This window comes from Pelodiscus sinensis, chromosome 3, assembly GCF_052426305.1.
Source record: "Pelodiscus sinensis isolate ZL-2025 chromosome 3, ASM5242630v1, whole genome shotgun sequence".
NCBI classification, from domain to species: Eukaryota; Metazoa; Chordata; order Testudines; family Trionychidae; genus Pelodiscus; species Pelodiscus sinensis.
In genome coordinates, this window is record NC_143054.1 from 185,430,904 (window position 1) to 185,451,616 (window position 20,713).

Consider the following 20,713-nt stretch of genomic DNA (forward strand, 5'->3'; position numbering starts at 1 on the left):
CGATTAGCTATTTTAAGCGCTTTCTGTAAGTAGAGTTCATTGCTGCCGGCCAAATTACGGGGTAGGGCAGGCGTGGGGAGGGGGGGGGGGGAGGTTGGTGTACGGGTGTGGGAAGCAGGATTGTTTCTTTCCCTTTTCACACCGAATGCTTCGGGGAATTCTGTGCAGCCTTTTGCAAAAAGATCTGCGATCGCTAACACGAGTTACTGGAAGAGGAAGAGGAGAGGAGAGGAGCAATGGTTGGAAGAGACGCATCCCTCCCTCCCACAGCTTTGCAAGTGTTCCAGCATGTCTAAGTGCTGGAGCAAAACAAGGAGACGATCCAGAGCATCTGCTTCTGGACACTGGCTGGTTTTTATTGCTAGTGGTTCTGTTCCTGAAGTCATTGGCAAGATAAAGGGCAGGAAGTCAGAACATAGGAGTGCTGCCTGATATTTATTCCCTCGCTCAGCTAATGTCATACACAACAATCTACGCCACTTTGCCTAGCCGCCTCCGAGTTTAATGGCCATTTCCTTTGTCTAATAGCATTGGTTAATTTGTATTTACACCCTTTCTGTGCGGCAGCGCGCTAAAAGGACTCGCGAGTCCCCCAATCGCAAGACTTGTATCCTTCACCGTCCCCCCGCCCCGCTCCCCAACAAACACAAGTCCTTTTCTTCAAACCCCCAGTAACGAAAGTAAATCTACTGGAGCGAAGTTGAGCTTTAGAATGCAAGGACCCAAACCCACTCCGGATCAGCCCGGCTGCTCTGCGAGAACTTATTCGGTGCCCACGTAGCCGTGAGCAGATGTTCCACACACACAGCAGTGGATTCAAATATGCAACATTTTTCAGAGCAGAGGTCCGTGAGACGGGGTTTCTCCCTCTCCCCCTCCCTTTCTCCCCCTCCCCCCAGCTCCAAGTCCCACGGAAAACTCCCCCTGCGGTAAATTGGAAAATGAACTCACCCAAATCTCAGTAGGCAGCAGTGGAGGAGTCACAGTCCAATCAGGAGCGTCTCTTGGAAAGCCAGCCGTGCATTGGTGGAGAGGAAAATCAATTATCAAATAATCGATCAGCAGGGCGCTTCGATCTGCGGGGCGTGCCAAAAAACTCTGCCTCCGAACAGAGAAGCTAAGTTCTCCAAAGCGGGGAGATCGCTCACTTATTCTGTGTAGCCGGAGTACGAGTGGCTGCCCAGAGGCAGACATAAACAAGCCCTGCAAGGGGATTAATAGACACCCCCTTCCCTTTACAGCTACGAGGGGTGGAGGGCTGTGAAGGGTATTTTAAAAGCTCTAGCTCTCTAAAAAGTTAGTGTGGCGTTATAGTCATGTCCACACGCCGTTACGGAGCTCGATCCGTGAACTCAGCAGGCTGACAGATTATTATATTGACACAGCAAAGCGCTCAGTGCCAGCGTTTACTGTTTACAATACACAAGGTTGTGAACTCGAGGCATCTTCGGTAGAGTTCCGTGCAGGCAGGGGTCCAAACACGTCATGTAAGGACCTTTTAGTGTTCTGGATAAGAAAGATCACTTTCTCCTGTGGCATCGCAACTGCAATTTTTGACTTGCCAGCAATACCTGAAATATTCAGAACGGTCACTAAAAAGTGGTCCCCCATTTGTGTCGGCCATATAATATTCCGATTCTTTGAATTTCTTGATTTAATTTTTAAAAGAACTATGTGCTTATGAACTATTATTGTGGTGTCAATGTGTTTGCTTTTGGGATGCTCAGGCAGTAGGTCTTAAAGCAGAGATAAATCACTTAAGATTTCTTCCAGGCCAAAGTCTTAAATGTAATGTTAACAGACATAATTCCCAACATCAACATAATCCCTGCCTGCTACATATATTTTGTCTTAAAGTATATTCTAGGGGGCAACAGATTTTAACTCTTTTTTTTAAAAAAGCAAACTAAAATCCACGACTTTTCTCAGGCTGTAATTACAGCGATGATGCAAAATAAAAGTCTTTTTATAAAGGATTGCTATTGAGAGAGCTAGTATTCCCTAAAACACCCCCTTTCTCTGCAGGAGAGTGCAGTTGTTTCATATTATACCTGTGTAGTTATTCAAATGATATCCCGGCTAGGTGTTTCAAATTTGTCTCGGGAAGGAAAGATCTGTCATCGATTAGATCAGTGGAGTCGGGGGGAAAGTGCCAAATCAAACAATAAAATATTCACACATAAGACTCAAGGATGCTTAAATGAGCTGCATGGGGGGATTACTCCAGTAAAATCTATTAAACAGAAATTACTGTGAAATGCACTTGGGTAAAGCTGCTTTTTAGCAGCTTTGAGGGGCTCATGGAAAAGACAGATCAGAACAATCTGAAGCCTGCAGATACTCTTTAGTACATCTCTTGCCGCGACATTTCAAACCTCAAGAAAATCAGTTTCGCTTTACCATCTTTGATGTAGGACCAGTCTTCTGTGACAGCGATTAATATAAAGACTTTTCAGGTAAGACTCTTTTAATACCCCAACCCTTCCTCTTCTGACTCGTGGGAAGTTTTTGTTGCACTCTTAACAGACTTATGTTTGATTTCTATGTCTATTTAACTCAGAGACTGAACTCAGAAGCGATTACTTGTTACAGGTTCTTTCCAGAGGAAGATACAGTTTAAAATTCCAGAAATACAATCCCTCATAAACATAAAACAGCTTTAAACGTTAAATCTAGTGTCGCTACCAGGCCTTTATGAGATTAATTCAGAACAATCGAGACTAAAACACTTTTACAATGTAATTACAGTAGTACAAATTGTTTGCCCAAACCTCATTCTGGATAAGGATTTTACAATTAGCAAACAGTTATTACTGTTGGGGCTTGCTGCGAGAAATTGCACGGAGGACGTCTCGAGTTGCAATCTACTGGCCATAAAAAGACTAACCGGGCAGCAATTAATCATCTATTAAAAGGGAAAAGTAAACGGACAGTTCCACACTATCTCAGTAAACTACCATAGACATTTATGTGTTCTGTGACTGCAGCGATGCACACATTCCCAACTACTGCCTTTTTAGGAAATGGAGCTTTTTTTTTCTTTCAAAACCAGGAGTCTGATAGCTATTTATTGCAGGAACTCATTTACACTTACCATTGTACTATAAAAAAGAAGCTGCAGGCTTCCCTTGAATTTTACAGCGAAATGTGCAATTAGACAGAAAATAGGCAGAAATACATACCTGGTATAGACTGCTTTGCTTATTTTATTATAACTGGGCTCAACAGACTCAGCATTTAATATGCGACTGTTTTGGAGACTTGTATGCACTACTTGTGTGACGTTAATCGCTGTACTTACTTTTCCTCTCAGAAGTTTGCAATTTGAACTTGTATAAGCGAAGGCCTTTCACATGAGTTGAAGGAGAGGTCTCAAAGTTCATATGATTCAGAGCAAAATGATGAAGAAACTCCTCCATTAAATGGAATTTGTGTGTGTGTGTGTGTACATACACACATATATTTTCTTATAATAAATAAAAGTTTTTAATCAATCTGAAATTCCTAGCTTAAGGACATCTCTAATCAGACCTAGTAACATTAAAATGTGTACTCTTTTTCAGATGACTTTTTATAGTCTAAGTTGGGGGAAAAATCAGCAACAGTATATACTCTGCCCCCAATAATATGTACATTTAAAAACTCAAGTAAGGACAAAATCCTCGAAGAAAACAGATTTGAAATGCAGGAGAGAGATAATAAAGGAATGTGGCAGATAAGAGTTTCAAATGATATGAGTGAAGATACCAAAAAGGCAAAGCCTAATGAATGGCTGTGAGAAAGGTGAAGAACTATTTAAAGACCTATTAAAGGGCAAAATCTGAAAAGGTGATAATAAAAGGAGTTTAACTGGAGGGGATTAAGTGAAGATCTGAATCAAGTGCCCATATGCAAGTCAAACTGTGGATCATGGAACTAGAGGTTTGTTTACTGGATTCTGCTTCAGAAAACAAAGAACGCCTGGACCAGTTCAGGAGTCAACCAGAGGTCAGCTTGTGCTATCCAACAGTCACAGACAAAATAGTTAAGTCACTGTATTCAGTAAACAGTCGGAATGAATAATGCACTTTGCAAAGGAAAGAACTGATTTCATTAGACTTTTCTATTTCAAAGCTTTAGACTAGCATGGCCACTTGAGGGGGAGGGGAAAAATGAAGGAGGGGGGCACTACACTATTTAACATAATTACCACTTCTGACATTTTCAGAAATTATGGAGGTCTTTTATTAATTAAATGGCGAGCTTAATAAAATATTCATAATAAAATTTACGGTTGACTTAAAACTTTCTAAACACCGCTATAAATTTTTAATAAATTAACTGAGAAATGAGTTACTATCCTTGGCTTTTGTCACTTAAACTTCTGCATAAGTAGTGAATTTGGAGTGAAAGCGACATGAGAATCTTTCAGAAACAAAAATGTGTACAATTACAAGGGGTATTAGATTTCAGTAGAGTTGCACTTACATCTAGATGTAAGCATTCCTTATTTATAAAACTCTCTTCTGCAGTAACGGAGTCCAAAGAGCGTTAGGAATAACTCTGCTCTGTTTTAGCCTGTGTTATACGGTATGTTAGCATTTTAACATTCACATTGTAACTAAACGTGTTAGAACGGAAGACTGAAGTCACAAAATTTGCATTTGTGAAAAGCATAAAAGATCAACTTCACAATATTATAATTGCACAGGATCAAACAATGGTTAATGTTAAGTAGTTACAAATCAATCGGGTGCATTTTAAATTACTATCTGTAACAGGTCCACAATTGTGTTTTGGATGATTAGTTATTTCTTATCTGAGTTATTATTAGACAGCTAAACAAAATACTATTAACTTTTTCATATTACCCTGTTTCAAAGACTTGTTGCTCTGTCATTTATGTTGCTTTACTTTTCACTTAATAAAAATCTCTGGGTAAAACTCTGGTTGCTTAATTAAAAATAATCTGGTCGATTGTTTTGCATTTGAAGGCTTGAGCTTTTGTGCCGTCTACTGGACAATGAAAAAACTACAACCATAATGTACTCAAACTTTCTTTTGGATAAAAGTACATTTTCGGAGAGGGTGGTAAATCTATTGGGAGGAGCGTGGCGTCAAAATTGAAGACGAGGGAAAGAAAAGTGGCCCTGAATAGAAGATTTATAGGTTGTTACATTTTTTCTATATAAAAACTTTTATACTCCAGTTTTAACTGCTCGAGATTTTATTGTTTCATGAACTACACTCAATCATTTGCATTAAGGGTGACATCAGAAAGACTGTTTGAATGTATATGTGTGAGACGGCCTTAGAGATTTAGTTACAAGTGATAGAAAAAACGTGGATAAATATTGGTAGATCGCTTCACTCCTAGAACTATTATAAATTAAAATTGTAGTTTAGCCCAGTATAAAATAAATACTTTAATTTCTAAGCAACACCGAGCTCCACAGACTAATACCAAAGGAGAGCAAATTACATTTTAAAAAATCATTAAAATTATGTGTGTGTGTCGGAGGGGGGGGGGAGAAGCACATTTAGGTGAGTAGTATTATTTCTTATGTGATTGTAAGGGATAAAAACCATGCATTGTTACTGCATTCATTTCGTAATCGTCTGCCTGAAAAAGAGCTGCGAATCTCCCTTTCAGATATTCTTAGATACATGTAGCAGAAGTTGGATAATTTCCATTTAAACTTTCAGTATACTCACTTCTGGTTCTCTGTTCTTTAGCATCTAGGAAGCTGTTTTTAAAAGTCAAGCAAAGGAGATACTCGAAAAGCGACACTGATTTTTTGCAGATAGGTTTGGAAATGATTAGTGCAAAGATTTACTGAAATTAAAATCCGTATTGCGTTTAGTAAAACAGCAGTGTGCATTTAGATAAAAAGTTTGAGAGTCAAAGTGAAGTTTTAGAACATTACGAACATAAATCTCATTACATATGCTATTTTATAAATATGTATGTATGTTTGTGTTGGTATACACCCAAGTTTGTAGTTTGTATACCCACACATACAAAAACAGAGAGATACTTTAAACTATGCTAAACGAGCGGTAAGTAATCTTTAACCAGGTGCACAAGACCAAGCACTGGAAGTATCTTGCTTTGCAATCACTTGCAGAAGTAGAAGAGAGTTCGAAATTTGCCTGAAGTATACCACACCTATTTATAATCGTTTCCCTTTCTCACTGTGAAAAGTTCAGTTATTCTGAATTCGTCTGCTCAAATAGTGCTGTCACTCAAATAAAAGCTTTTCATAAGATTTGCACTTTATTAGCGATGCAAAATATCTTTTCACACTAGACAAAATAGAAATGAAATTAACTTGTGTGCATGCATATACTGACCGTTTAACACAGCATGCCAATCCTTTTACAGCAATATGAAAAAAATTGTGAACTAGTACAAGCCTCATGCAAATTAGCCATTAACACAATAAACCCAATTTAAAGCCACAGACAATGGAAAATTGGTGTTTCATAATCTCAACTGTACTATAGTAAAATCAATGTATTTTGTTGGAACCTGTAGATGTTATGTTTGTTTAGAAACAAATTCTACATCTAATTCGTCTCATATTTACTCATTGTATTCAGCTTGTCTAGGGAATGCAGTCTGGAAATATTTAAGATTACCTATAATACTGACGATAAAGTGCAAGTAAATAATTAAAACAGGAATTGTGTGAGTAGGCATACTTTCGGAGGAAATTTGTAATGTAGGCTTTCTGAAGGTTAGTTTTCATTCGTGAATAGGGATTTTGAAAATAGCACAATATAGAAAACAGAAACATTTACTAAATATCTTTGTTAAAGTTTTCAGCTATGTATTAACATTCTGTTTGAATCAGACAATATTTTGTGAATACTGTTTCTTTAAACACTTTACCCTACCATAAACTATTCGGAATAACTAGTTTTACCTGCAGAGACCTAGAAGAATGACTGTCTCAGAGACCGCTTTCTACAGCGATCGGTTTGGATAAACGCTACCTGAAGGGATGGACAAGGTACAAAAGCAGCACACACAGACTGTAGCTATTGTGCATCTCTAAAACTAATGGTTCCGGCCATGGGACAACACTACTTGAACTTCAAGCGGGATGGCTTCCTTGGGGACCAAGTCAGAATGCAAGTCCCCCCCCCCCTCAATCCTGCTAGGTTTCCTTACGACGCTGCAACGTTTGATGCCTGGGTACACGCGGGCTCGCTCGCTCTCTGCTGCCCGCCCCAAGGCTTCCCGCTCTCCCCCTGGCTGGCTTTTGTAAAACCATCCTTTTCTCGGTCGAGCTCCCCGGTTTGTTTCTCTCCGGGGGAAGGGGGAGGAGGGTTGTGGCACAGTTTCAGGCTCCTCTTTCCCTAGTGCAAAGACCTGTGACCCTGCTGAGCAGGCTAACGGGGCCAGAGGGGTCTTGTCTTCAGCGACCGACGTGTGTTGTGTTGTGTTGTGTTGTGCGCGAGTGCGCTTGTGTGCTACCCAGACCCTTGAGCACATCCCAGCTCGGGTCCTCTCTGTCGCGGGGCAAAAGGAGCCAGAGCTATGGCTGCTGGGGACACGCACGCTCTTCCCTCTTCTACCCCAAAGAGCTTTGCTCCACATTCCGGTCTGATCGCTTGCAAGCAGCCTGCGGGCTCCCCCCGGCCTCCAAAGGAGAACTTCAATCATGTGCTCCGGTTTGCTTCAGAGCCTGCCGGTTGGCGGTGGGGCCGGGCCCCACCAATGCGGCTCCGCGGGGCGGGCAATGTCTTTCTATGCACGCTGGCTGGCCACTGGCCGGGCTTTGTTCCCGTTCGCACAACAATGCCACCGAGCCTCCGCGCTGCGCGAGCGCTTCCCCAGCCCAGGTGCAGCTAGAGTTCTGGGAGTCGCGAAGGGCGGGGGGGGGGGGGAGGGATGTGTGGGTCCCTTCCTCGCCGCTCTCCCTATTGTCTCGCTCTGCTCGCTGTGAAAACAAGCCTCAGCCCAGCCAGCGCCATGGCTGCAGCCCCAGGCCATTTGTCACCGACGCTATTATTTCAGGTGTGCTAATGGGATTAGGGCCGTGTGGAAAATGTGAGGATTAACGCGCGTCCCGCTCGCAGGTACCAGCTGCCTGCGCGGGCTGGGCTGCAGCCCAGAGGTGAAAAGTGAAGGCCAGTCAGTCGGAGGCACCGGGGCTGAGGCGAGAGGCGAGGGTCACGTGTAGCCCCGGCTGACGTGCAGGGGAGAAGTCTCACGCCTCGGCAGGAGGCTGTTAATTGATCGCCACCTGAAAAGCAAGAGCCAGGGGAGAGAAGCGGGGACATGTGTCCGCGTGTGAAAAGAGGAGAAAACGCTACAAACGGAGCCCGGCTCCGGGCAACCATCGCCAGGCGCATCCGCAGCCCCCACTGGAAGAAAGAGTTAACACATGTCTCCCCAGCCCGGCCCCCGCCTTGCCAAGAAGGCTCAATCTCATTCCGATGTGTTGCTCTCTGCAACATCTGTGGGTACATTATCATAGGCTTTTGCATAATTGCATATTGACTTTACTAAATGGATCTGCAGAGCTATTTCAACATCTATCTTTTCCATCCGCAAACTAGTCTCCTGGCAGGGAAAGGGCTGCAAAAAATGTTTCCCCCTCGCTTTCTTCTTCACTCCCCCCGTGCGTTGCGTTATGATTTGGTGCACAAATGAGGGATATCTGAGTATCTCCTTCAAAGCTAATACTGGAAGTGTGTGTGTGTGTGTGTGTGTGTGTGTGTGTGTGTGTGTGTGTGTAATTGAGGGTGTCATTATGTGAGACAGTGTATGTACCAGCCAGTGTGTGTGCATGTGTGTGTGACTATCAGAGTTGTGTATATGTTTAGGTAAGTTTTCAATGTTTTTGTAGCCCTGTTGGTCCCAGAATATGAGAGGAAGAGAGAGAGAGACTAGCTAGGGTAATATCTTTCATTGTAGCAACTTCTGTACCTGTGTGCTACACAGTATTGTGTACTTTAGAGAATGCATATGCCTATGGGTCTAGGCATATCTGCGGCTATATACGTCTGAGTCCCCCTGGAAGAATTTTTCAAAAAATTGTGGCGGCTAAAAAAAGTGTGAATTATTCTAAAGATCGGTTAAAAGCCTGCCTGTTAATTATTTTCTTTTCTTTTGCAGAAGAGTTGTCCACGCTGAGGTTTCTCACTCACCCTTTCCTATAAGAGAGCAGAGTGTATACCAGGCAAGCCTCATCGTCCCAAAACACAGGACAAGATCTGGCCTGGGGACACAAGGATTTCAACAGCGTTTTTCCCTATGGGGCAGACTAATTGTACAGAATCCCTCCTCCCCTTTCATTCCTCCCCACTTACTTGAGCACACGCAGCTGCAGTCACCCTTGTGGCTTGGAAGGAAGGCGGCCTCTTGCACCAAGGCTGCAAGGCCAGTTCCCCCAGGCAGCAGCTGTGAGAGGGAGGGGGGCAGGCGGTGAAAGCTGCACTTTCCTCTGAGCAGAGCAGTGTTCCCTCTGAGGGGCCCCCAGCCCCAGGAGCCAGCTCCCAAGCCCTGGGCCTCCCGCATGGAAGCAATGTTGCCTCCTCCATAGCCACTAAACCATCAGGGCAGGCAAGGTTTGCAGTTTTAACTCTGCCTGTTCCACCACATTGTCCTGGTTATACTTCAACGGGTCAGAGCCATGTGTAGGAATCAGCTATTAAGGACCAAGCAGAGAGGCTTACTGCCAGAGATTTCAAAGGCCTGATTTATTTTGTGCTTAAGAGAATACCACATGGATACAGAAGATAGCCACGATTATTGTTTCATTTAAAAATCACAAAAAGCCTTAAAGCCCCATCATTCAAGGGGTCAGAAAGGGTGACAGACTCTACAAAGAAACACCTAGGAAGTGTGTGCTTTCAGTTTGTTAAAGAATATTCAGCTTACGTACAACACTTTACTCTGATTATTCTGGCTTAATTCAAAAAGTTTTAAAATTGCATTTTGCAGAAAACATTCACCATCAGTTTCTTACTCTAGACTGAGAAATGGGGCCAGCACAGATCTCAGTTCAGAGCTGGATTCATGCCTTCCAAAACCTGGAAGTGGACAGCTCTACTTGGAATCATAGAAACACCTCTTCTAGCAACCAGCTCAACTCACTGATAATGCAGGATAGTTTCCCTTCATTTTGTCCAGTCGCTTATTAAAGATTCTACTGATGAGACTTTCATCACTTTCTGTGGTAACCTATTCCCCCAACCTGCGTTAGGCCCAGATTGCTGTTTTTAGCCTCAAGATACCTAACTCATTCAGAAGCCTATATATCATTTTCAAAGGGGATTTAGGCACTTAGTATCAAAATTCCATAAAAAACAAATGGGATTTAGATTCCTAAATGCCTAAATGCCTTTTGGACATGATATTTGGGCTTTTATATCTATTAGGTATTGCAATGCTCAGTGCAGCAATGCACAAATACCTTTACGACTCTGGACTCGACTGTCAGGAAGACTTTACTCCTAATTACTCTTCCTTTTACCATCCTAGTCATACAGCTCCTGCACCCTTTCAGTATTTACAGATGTTCACCCATGCCCATTTTAGTTGTTTTTAGGATCAAGTTAGGTATCCTCCTGCAGTTCCCTAATTATCTTTGGCCATTTTTTTGTTAGAAAAACAACCAAGTTTGACCACATCTTTTCAAATTCAATGGTGGCATAATCGTATAGCTACAGATTGGCCTGAATTATAATTGCCCAGCTATTGTCAATAGGGACAACCTGTGTAAACCAGATTTTAAGAAAATGTGTTTTAGGGTCTATCTGTGTTACAAGTGTAACTGGAGAAGATCTAAATGAAATATTCCAGAGGTTATTACACTACAGTCAAATTGAGACATACTGCTCCATGAGAAGCTTCTTTACTATGCAACTGAATTAGGCTTTTTAGTTGCCATGTCGCATTATTTTTAAGTGTTTCTATTATGCTCATCTCAGCCACAGTTCTGCAAGGGCTTACACAAGTGATGAAATTTGTCTAAGTGAGGGTGTGTCTATACAGCAAAGTAAAACCCATGGCTGGCCTATAGTATCTGACTCAGGCTTGAGCTATCCGGCTATTTCATAGCTGGAGCTTCAGTTCTGGAACCTTCCTGCCATGCATGATTCTAGAGCCCAAACATCTGTATTACACAACAATAAAACAGCCCCACTGCCCAAGCTCCACAAGCTTTAGTCTACTGACACTTACCCTGGGGGTGTCATCTTGCTGTGTAGACATACTGAGTAAGTCTACTGAAATCAGTGGGACTTCTGTGCATCAAGTCAAGTATCTATGTATGTGCTTGCACATATCACTGGCAATTTGAGCAGATTGGTGTAATAGTCAGTGGAAATTTCATAATATTCGACAGGATAGCCTTGTTCTGGCCTCCTTTGTCCTGGTGGATGGGCTGGGAAGCAGATTGCCATCTTGGCTATGTCTAGACTGGCATGATTTTCCGGAAATGCTTTTAACGGAAAAGTTTTCAGTTAAAAGCATTTTCGGAACAGAGCATCTAGATTGGCACGGACGCTTTTCCGCAAAAGCACTTTTTGCAGCAAAGCGTCCATGGCCAATCTAGACGCGCTTTTCCACAAAAAAGCCTCGATCGCCATTTTCGCGATTGGGGCTTTTTTGTGGAAAACAAATCTCAGCTGTATACACTGGCTCTTTTGCGCAAAAGTTTTGCGCAAAAGGGACTTTTGCCCGAATGGGAGCAGCATAGTATTTCGCAAAAAGCACTGATTTCTTACAGTAGGAAGTCAGTGCTTTTGTAGAAATTCAAGCCGCCAGTGTAGACAGCTGGCAAGATTTTTCTGGAAAAGCGGCTGATTTTCCGGAAAAACTGGCCAGTCTAGACATAGCCACCGTGTTCTTTATCTACCAAAGGTGTCTTGGGCCAGGAGCCTAATTAAGGAGTCACCAGTCAGAATTACTTGTCTATTTCTTTCTGGCGACTCTCTTTCAGTGTTTGCCTCTTAATTGTAGGGGCTACAGATGTCTCTTTGGCTCTCCATAGTTTCATCCTTTTCTCTGTCATTAACAATGGCATATCTAATACAGCTATTGAGACTAAACGGCTCATGTTTCTCTTCTAACTTTTCCACAGGGTCTAGTCTTCCTAGATCAGTGTTTCTCAACCATTTTTTATAAAGTACCCCTTTAAAAAAAATAAGTACCCCCAGTACTTACAGTTTTCAGACACAGCATTTTTTTCGACCATTGCAACACATTTGTTTAAATAACTTAATTGTAGCTTGACGGGTGATGAAATTTTTGGGTGTAAAAAGAACAAAAATAATAAAGCACTGTAATACTTAAAACAAAAATTCAATTTTCTTCAAATTTCACCCGTGGTGATGTACCCCCCAGACTTCTCTCAAGTACCCCTAAGGGTACTCGTACCACTGGTTGAGAAACACTGATCTAGATCTTTTCTTTCTTTCTTACCTCTGTTCCCTTCTGGGTGTTAACCTTACCGCACAGGACTTTCCTGTTTAGTCTCTGTCTACATACCTATCTCCCTATTGTCTTTGCTCAGTGAATTTAACTGACATTCAAGTTTCTTTACCTTTTATTAACAATGGACACGCCATGGCATGTGGACAATGCATGACTAACTGAAGAACAGCCTCTAATTCTTAGAGTAGCTCTTCCTATTTAATGCACTTCATATTTATTTTCAGTTTACAGAGAACCAGAGAAATCTTTTTAAAAATGTTGTTAATTGTTGCTCTTTTTCCATTCTCTCTCTCCTTTCCTCAGTTTGTTTTCTAAGGCAGAGGTTCTCAGACTTTTTTCATTGAGGCCTCCTTACGCAGTTGCAAAAGACACAGTGCCCCAGTATTGACACTTCTTGATGAAAATTAATGACCTACATATAAACTATAAATAAACAATGTATATTTCCTTTTCATTTCAATATAAACAATTATAATGATAGAAGTACCTAGCAACAGGCACTTTAAGAAATCCTTCAAGATCTTTGAAAACAAACAGTTTAATAAAACTACTCTTTAAATAAATGTTGAGAGCAAAATTTGGTGTTCCATCAAGGAAAACACAGTGTATTAAACTGAACAAAAAGCCACACAACAACATTGACAAAACTGTTGTTTGTTCATTCTCCAATAAAATAGTTGTCCAACTTTGAACACTTTATTGAGTTTTCAGTTGTTTTCAGTGTAAAATCTGAATGTCTGTGTTTAAGGCCAAACACTACTTTGCTGGTTAGAAAAGAATCCAATATTGTCAATAAAGATATAAAACAGTTATCACATACTGAGGTAAAGGGTACTCATCTGATCAGGTAAAGGAGAATCCAAACTTCAAGTATGTGTTATCATATTTTCTTGTCCCTCCCCCCCCTTTTTTTGACTCTTCATTTCTTGCAGCTGTAGATGCTCCGGGACTTTCATTATCTTCTCCACCAGTGCACCCATCTCATTTTCGAAAAATAAAATCCATCCATGTCAGATTGAAATACTGCTTGCCATTTTTACAGTTGTAAATGGCTGCCTGTGTGTATGTTGCTAAGTTACCTTGCAGCCAAATGCACCCTCATACTTGTGAGAATTAATCTGGACATACTGCATTTGCTCTTTAACAAATACATAGATAAATAAGTAAAGTTTCTTCTCTACTCTGTCCAACATATTCCACTTAGAATATTACATTCATATAGGTTTTACATAGATGACACAAGTCACATGGAGTTAAAGATTTACTAAGAGCGTGAACAGACTGGAAAACAGAGTTGTGCCAGTGGACCACCCAGCACTATGGGCTGTGGTCCACAGTTTGGGAACCCTGGTTCTAAAGCACTTCTTACCAGCCTGTCCCTTTTCGTAACTAAGATTTTGTTTAGGAAATCTTCCTCCCCCATGCTTTCCCTTGGATCTGTTGCCTACTAATTTTACACTGAAGTTTTACCTCATGGTAGCTCTTCCTCTTTGTCAGTGGTGGGCAACCTGTAGCCCAAGGGATTTTGTATGTGTGGCCTGCGAGACATAGGTTTCCGGATTCTGCTGGTTTCCATCCATGTCGTTTTTCTCTTATTGGTATTACTAAAGTGATATGCATATAAAGCAAGGACACGTGAGGTGAGGTGCATGCTGATTGAACACAACATAGGATGCAGAGGGAGCACATGGCTCGCATAGTCAATCAACGCTCTACTATGGCTCAAATGGCACACGCCGCAAATTCTCGCGACGCAAGCGCAGTTAGCAAAATTACTTTATGCTGGGTGACCATCTGGGTTACAACAACCTTGCAGGCCACTGAGATGGAGAGACACTCATGAGGCCCACCCACTAGCCTAGGTTGCCCAGAGCTGCTCTATGTTGATATGATACTCACATTTAGGATCACTCTACACTGGACTAGGAAGCATGTTGCCACCTCTAGTTTTAAACATGGTCTTAAACCAATTAAATCTTAATCCGTTTACAACCCATCAACATGAATCTTCCAAATACTATAATTAATTTAAGCTGAATCAAATGTGGTTTATCCCAAAACAAGCAAACAATAAAAGTGTCCACACAGCATTTGCACTTTTCTCATTGGATAAGACCCATATTTAGAAATTATATCCCAGTCACTCTGACCAGCCAACCTGCTCCTAGGTTGCATGGATGTTGAGCTCCCAGAGTTCAAGCTGAAACCAAGAGGAGTTGTTGATCCTTGGAATAAATTGCCAAGGGAGGTGGTGGAATCTCCCTCTCTGGAGATATTTAAGAACAGGTTAGATAGACATCTGTCAGGGATGGTGTAGACAGAGCTTGATCCTGCCTTGAGGGCAGGGGGCTGGACTCGATGACCTCTCGAGGTCCCTTCCAGTCCTATGATTCTATGATTCTATGATCCTCCGTACCTTTGGAAATCATGTTCAATAATTGTGTTTAAACCAATTTAATCTGAACTTATTTTAAACCCTGCAGAAAACTAGTTCAGATAGCTGTGTTAAACATCCAAAGCGGACAGTCTTTGAATTGGAGTAGAAATTGCTTTCACAAGGTCAATTAAAAACTGGGAGAAGTTTCAGCCCCAAATGAACTCCTCCCCTCAACATCTTGATTTTAACGTTTTAGTTGCTTACAACTATGCAGGAATAAGTTTGATCAATTTTACTTTTGAGTAAGGGATGGAATGAGGGGGGCTTTTTCAAATTTTATTTGAGAAGATCTTTGGATCAATCAGAAATGTATATTTGTGTAAATTTCAAACTTGTCTTAAACTTGTCTTCAGTGAGGACAAGTTCTGCCTTTGACAGGTCTGAAGAATATTTGTTTAAGAAGAAATCAAAATGACAAGTATTAGAAAGTTGTGTACACTATGTACTCAGTATATAATGCTCCATTTATTTTTAAAACTTTTGAAGGCCCAGTATCCCAAGTACACGCATACATCATATGATCATTCAAACATATACATCACACATGCACACTCTCACTGGTACACAGGCATTGCACACTCTTACTTACATATACATCAAGCATGCAGACTTCCACAGTAAAGCTACATCTACTTTAACAGATCTGGAATCTCGTTATTCCTGGCCTGCTATCTCTCTTCATGAATGCCATTTATATTCTTTATCTGGTTGTGTGATCACTAGACTGTTATTGTTTCTCTTCTCTATGGTCAGCTGTTTTGACCTTTGACACCTTTTTGGCTTTTTATCACAGTTAGCCAGCAGTTAGTTTCTTTTTTTTCCTCTCCTGTTCAATTCATAGGAGTGAACATTACACATTTTTCTGTTATTTTCCTGTTGTATTCGTAGACCTTAGTTTTCTGGCATTTTGCCAAGGATCCTTCCTCTATTGCTTTTAGCTTCTTACCCCCAGAAGGGGCTCACTTGACTTTGTTTCAATGTTTTCTTTTTATTTGCTTTATCCTTCTGCTGAGCCTGAAATTTAGTTCTGCTGACACAAATAGTTAAACTCCTAGTGGGAATCTGCTTAAAACCACTCTCTATAAATACCTAGTTGTACTATAGCAGCATCTGTTTTGTATGCTGTCACACATTTTCATTTTTTTTCAGCAAGTCACACGTTCAAGATTAAAACCACTATTGGGTTATTTATTTTAAGTACTTATATAGCTCCCATCATTGTAGTATCTGAATGCCTCACAATTTTTAATGTACTTATTCTCACAATGCCCCTACGAGGTAGGGAAGTGCTATTTTACAGGCTGACACACAGAGAGACTAGGTCTAGGTTAGCAAAAAATTGAGATCGCCATCATTAATTTTTCAAGATGCCTAGAAATTCACTGGGATTCCCAGAGAACCTAGACTCCCTATACAATGAATGGGGAGAGGTAGGCTCCTCACAAGGGGGGGCCAAAACAACCAAAAGCTATTATACTACATATTTGCAAGAGGTTGTCTGTTTGTGTGTCTGTTTGTTCAAGAACTCCTCCTAAATGGTAAGAGCTTGGATCACCAAATTCTGTATACAGCTTCCTCTTCTCATAATTTAAAGCAAGGTCAGGATTTAGTGGTGCCAGGAAAATGGGATGTGTCTGGAATGGGATTGCTTCTCATAAAATCATACAGAGAAGAGACAGAACCACCAGGCAGGTGAAAGGGGCTGGCTGAGGAAGTGCCTCTCTCCATCCAGGACTGCCCCATCCCTCAGCCTTTCACCCTCCAGACGCTCTTTAGGGACAGCAGGGGGAGGATGGGAGACTGAAGCTCCTCCCACCTGATTCATACAAGGACTTTGCTGGCCCTTCCCCTTCATCTGGGAGCAAGGGGAAAGTGCACAGTGTGCTGGGGTGTACAGGAGGCAGACGAATGTGGACCTGCCCCAGCTGGGGAACATGCACCCCTCCCCTAGTTGTACCTGCTGGAGCTGTGGCTATGAAGAGGCGCTTCTCGCCTGCCCCCAAGTTTCTGTGGTGACAGAGGGCTAGGGTTGTCCTTTCTCCTCAGGGCAGTCTGCATACTGAATCCTTCACCTCAACCCCACTCCAGAGCAGTGATTTAAATGCGGTATGTACAGTTTCATTTTATTTTTCAAAACACAAAAATTAATTGAGTTAAGGACTCGAGCAGTGCCAGATAAATCTTTTAGTATGAAATAAACAAAAATTGTGTTTCATCTGGTGATTTCTTCCCTGCCCTTTGAAACTTCACAACAAGCCCCTGGGTGTTACATTCAAGCTAAGATCTTCCAGTTTCTTTCCATTTGTCTCAACCTCAAAGATTTCAAGACTAATAACAGAGTAGACCCTATTTTCATAAACTTCCCTCTCTCCCTTGATTCTGTTTACAGTATATGGCTGCTTCTCTTGCTGCTATCACTACAAGTCCCATTCCCCAAATCCTCCTCTTGCTAATGTTTTCTAACAGCAGTTATGTTAGACCCAGTGCTTGCAAAACACTGAAATGTTGCCCTAATGCCAAAGCTCCAATGTCATAGCTCTGCACCACTGGTGCTCCAGTGAAATTAATGGGCCTGATTATCCTCTTACATGTTTTACACCAATGTTTCAAGATTGTTTTCACGAGAGTTTACACCTAATTGAGAACAGGATTAGCACCAGTCTAGTTGCCGCTGGGGGAAGCTGAGTCTAGCAGAGAAATGGCAGTAACGTTATCATTTTAGAAAGGCTTGGTTGCTGTTCATCTACAACAGCTGTCAGAACAGTCCCTTGCTACAGCTCTACATCCTTTCAATCATTTTGAAGAGTATTTTTTATTTTATAGGTAGGATTTCTGCATCAGTTTGGTTTGCCTGAATGTCATCCAAATGAATAAAATCACATCTAAATGCTGTTATTATAACAGTGACATTTTTTCTTATCTGCACTATCAGGCTTAATTGGAACAAAGGAGAGGGGGAGGGGCTTCATAAACTTAGTGGTAATAGCTTCTTCATAAATTTAAAAATGAACCTGGATTTTATTCTTAAACAAAGGTGATTTGTAGTAGAAAATACTAAGACCCCCCCCCCAGCCATTTTGACAACACTGTGATTTTAAGGTGAGATCACTGAACTCAAACTTTCCATAGCAAAAGGAAGAGGAAAAATATCTACTCATAGGAAATATTAGTTAACCAAAAATGTCCCTTTCATAATAGAAGTTATTATCGGATTAAAAAGCACATTCTAATTTTAACAGTTCACTAATTATCTGCCTTACATCTCATCTTTCTGCCTAATATCACTTTTAATTATATAGTACTTTTTGGCACATTACATATAAAAAGTAATACACTTTACTGAAAATAAATCATTTTAACTGATGACGGTAGAGAAGAAATACTGTGGCTGCCCCCCCCCCACCCACTGTATTGTAATAAATGTTTTCATTTTGCTTTGAAAAGAGACACTTGATGCAAGAGAAAAAATCGAATTTAAAGACTTGAGACTTGTACAGCTTTGAAATCAGACTGAGGAAATGCCTCTAAACTACACTGCATTTTGTACACATGGTTGGTTGCAAGAATTTATCATCACAGATGGTCTTTGATTTGTAATCCACTGGGGTCTGATCCTGCTGCCATTGAAGCTAAGGGGAGCTTTGCCTTTGGCTTCCTTTGGAATAAGTTTTGGCCTTTGAACTCTAGTAATGTATAATTCAAAGAACTGTAGCAATGTTATGCCATCAGAGCTCCATCTCTTATGAGCATCTACTCATCAAGATCTCAGTTAAAGACTACCAAATTGAGAGGGATTTTGTCAAGCAGCTGAGGGATCTGACCGTGAGTCAGGAGCTGTAGGTTCTTTTCCTGCTCTGCCAGTGAGGTGTTGGGTGAGCATGGACAAGTCACAACTTCTCTGTACCTCAGTTTCCTGATCTGAAGAAGAAGTACCACCACCTTTTGGGGTAGTCGTGAGGCTGAGTGGATGTTTGTCAATTGCTCTGATGAAAGATGCTATGTCAGTAAAATGCATTATTTATTATTAATTATTATTCAAATTAACATTAAAATGCATTTTATTCTACCCAGTCCTTTAGGGAGGTAAGCAGAAAGATTTAGTTTTTATGTGCAAGCAGGACGCTCTTTTCCTTTCTATGGGCATGAGAGAGGAGAGTTTACAGAGTTAAGGACCACTGGCAGAGAGAGAGGTTTTTTTCCAAGGCTTAAATCTAAACTGAGAACTTAGACAGACCTGTGACTGGCAAGTCCTCTGAGGATAGACAGCCTGTGGATTAATGATGCTAACCCCTGTTCAAATTTGCATGTATCATTTACTTAGCTTTGCTCCTGATGGAATTAGGTATAATTCTTTATTGAATATTATTCTTAATGTATATTTAAGCATTAAAAATGAATACGTGCATGTGATAAAACGTAGGAAATAATTTATAAATATCTAAAGTAACATAAGATATAGAGTACTTGGCTGTCCTGCAAACCTGAGGAAATGTCTGTATAGCACTACTAGGCTTCTTCCTTCTTGGATGTTTTATTATATCTTATTGACCTGCTAATGACAGCCTTCCAACACCCCAGCCTGCCAGAGTCTGTTGACATTTCCAAATATATAATCGGTTCTTCATTTTTTTTGGATCGAAGCTTGGTGTACAGGTCATCAGCCCAGATGCGATTTTTCACCCTTATAAAATTATTTACAGCTGTGAAGCACTTTTTTGATTTAGGTAATTACAAAAAAATCCTGAATCTTCTTTTTCACTGTCTCTGAAGCAAAATCTTCATCAGCTGTGGATATGAAAAAAATATAGATTTCTTAATAATGATTCCTTTCTTGGATGCATTGCAGCTACTGGTGCAAAGGGTTTTATGGTTTGGGGCATAAAGCCACTGCAAGTAATAATAATCATTACCCCTAATTAAAGTGCACTTAATTGCTCTTGCCATTTTTTTGAGAGGGGCGGGAGGGAGATTAATGCGTCTGTAAGTCCCACATTACGGAATTTAACTAGTTCAGCACAGTCTTGCAGGATGAGTGGTCTATCAGGGCCGATATCCACCAACAATTCTTCCTCAGGAATACTGTTTCCGAAAAATTCTGATTTCCAGCAAAGACACTCACCAGGCCTGCCTCTCCCCAGCCTGGCACCTTGCGAAGTTTTTTTAGACTTGTGCAATGTGTGTGCAAAATGCTCCTGTGCTGATTTCTTAGCATTTTACCTCCACTTTGCAGCCATCTAAATGATAAGGTGCAAGGTTGTGGAGAATCAAACCCCTTTGTGTCAATTCTTCCCAAGCAGTTCAGGGAACACCTACTCTGAAATACCCTTCCTGCGCCTCTCCGCTCCAGCCATGGGTCTCAGACCCTGGGTCAGCTGCCTTGGGTTTGCACTATGGGGCACAAAAAAGCAAGGTAGATATATGTGTAGAAGTCCCTGCTAAGGCTGGGTCTGGGACTCTGAGATGCCCAGCCTATGTACTACGACTACACTGCTATTTTTAGCCCTGTAGTGCAAGCTCCATGAGCCCGCATCAGTGGCTCTGAAGTCTGAGACTTGCTGCCACAGGGGTTTTGCTTGTTTCTTTGTTGTGTAGACATACCCTGAGTCTTGTCCAGTTCAACCTACCAGGGACAACCCTCGCTTTATAGGCCTCCCTAAGAGCCAATCAGATCTGGCATCATTTCATTCTCTCTGCCAACCAATCAATATGTTTTAGCCCTTTCTTTTTGCAGCCAGTCTCTCTCTCTCTGGCACCCACAGCACCCTCATCCAGGCTGTACATTCATCTGTTGGCTGACCCGCACTCCTTCGGTCCCCAGCAAAGCAATCTGGCAGTGCAGTCTG

At 41.5% G+C, this 20,713-nt stretch overlaps 1 protein-coding gene and 1 long non-coding RNA gene across 3 annotated transcripts in view; one reads left to right on the plus strand and one right to left on the minus strand.

Annotated features, from left to right (window-relative positions):
• MEIS1 (Meis homeobox 1) overlaps positions 1–9,439 on the minus strand; it is a 145,308-nt gene extending 135,869 nt beyond the window's left edge. The window contains exon 1 of one of the 2 annotated variants that reach the window (XM_006114089.5): positions 9,304–9,438. The gene's annotated coding sequence lies outside the window, so the exon portion shown is untranslated. Of the gene's footprint in view, positions 1–9,303 lie in introns of both variants that reach the window. The other variant, XM_006114091.5, reaches the window with a different exon arrangement.
• On the plus strand, positions 70–13,125 carry LOC149525198 (uncharacterized). The gene is made up of 2 exons (XR_016349288.1): positions 70–2,456; positions 9,110–13,125. It is a non-coding gene; the product is annotated as an uncharacterized LOC149525198 (long non-coding RNA).
• The last annotated feature ends 7,588 nt before the right edge of the window (positions 13,126–20,713 follow it).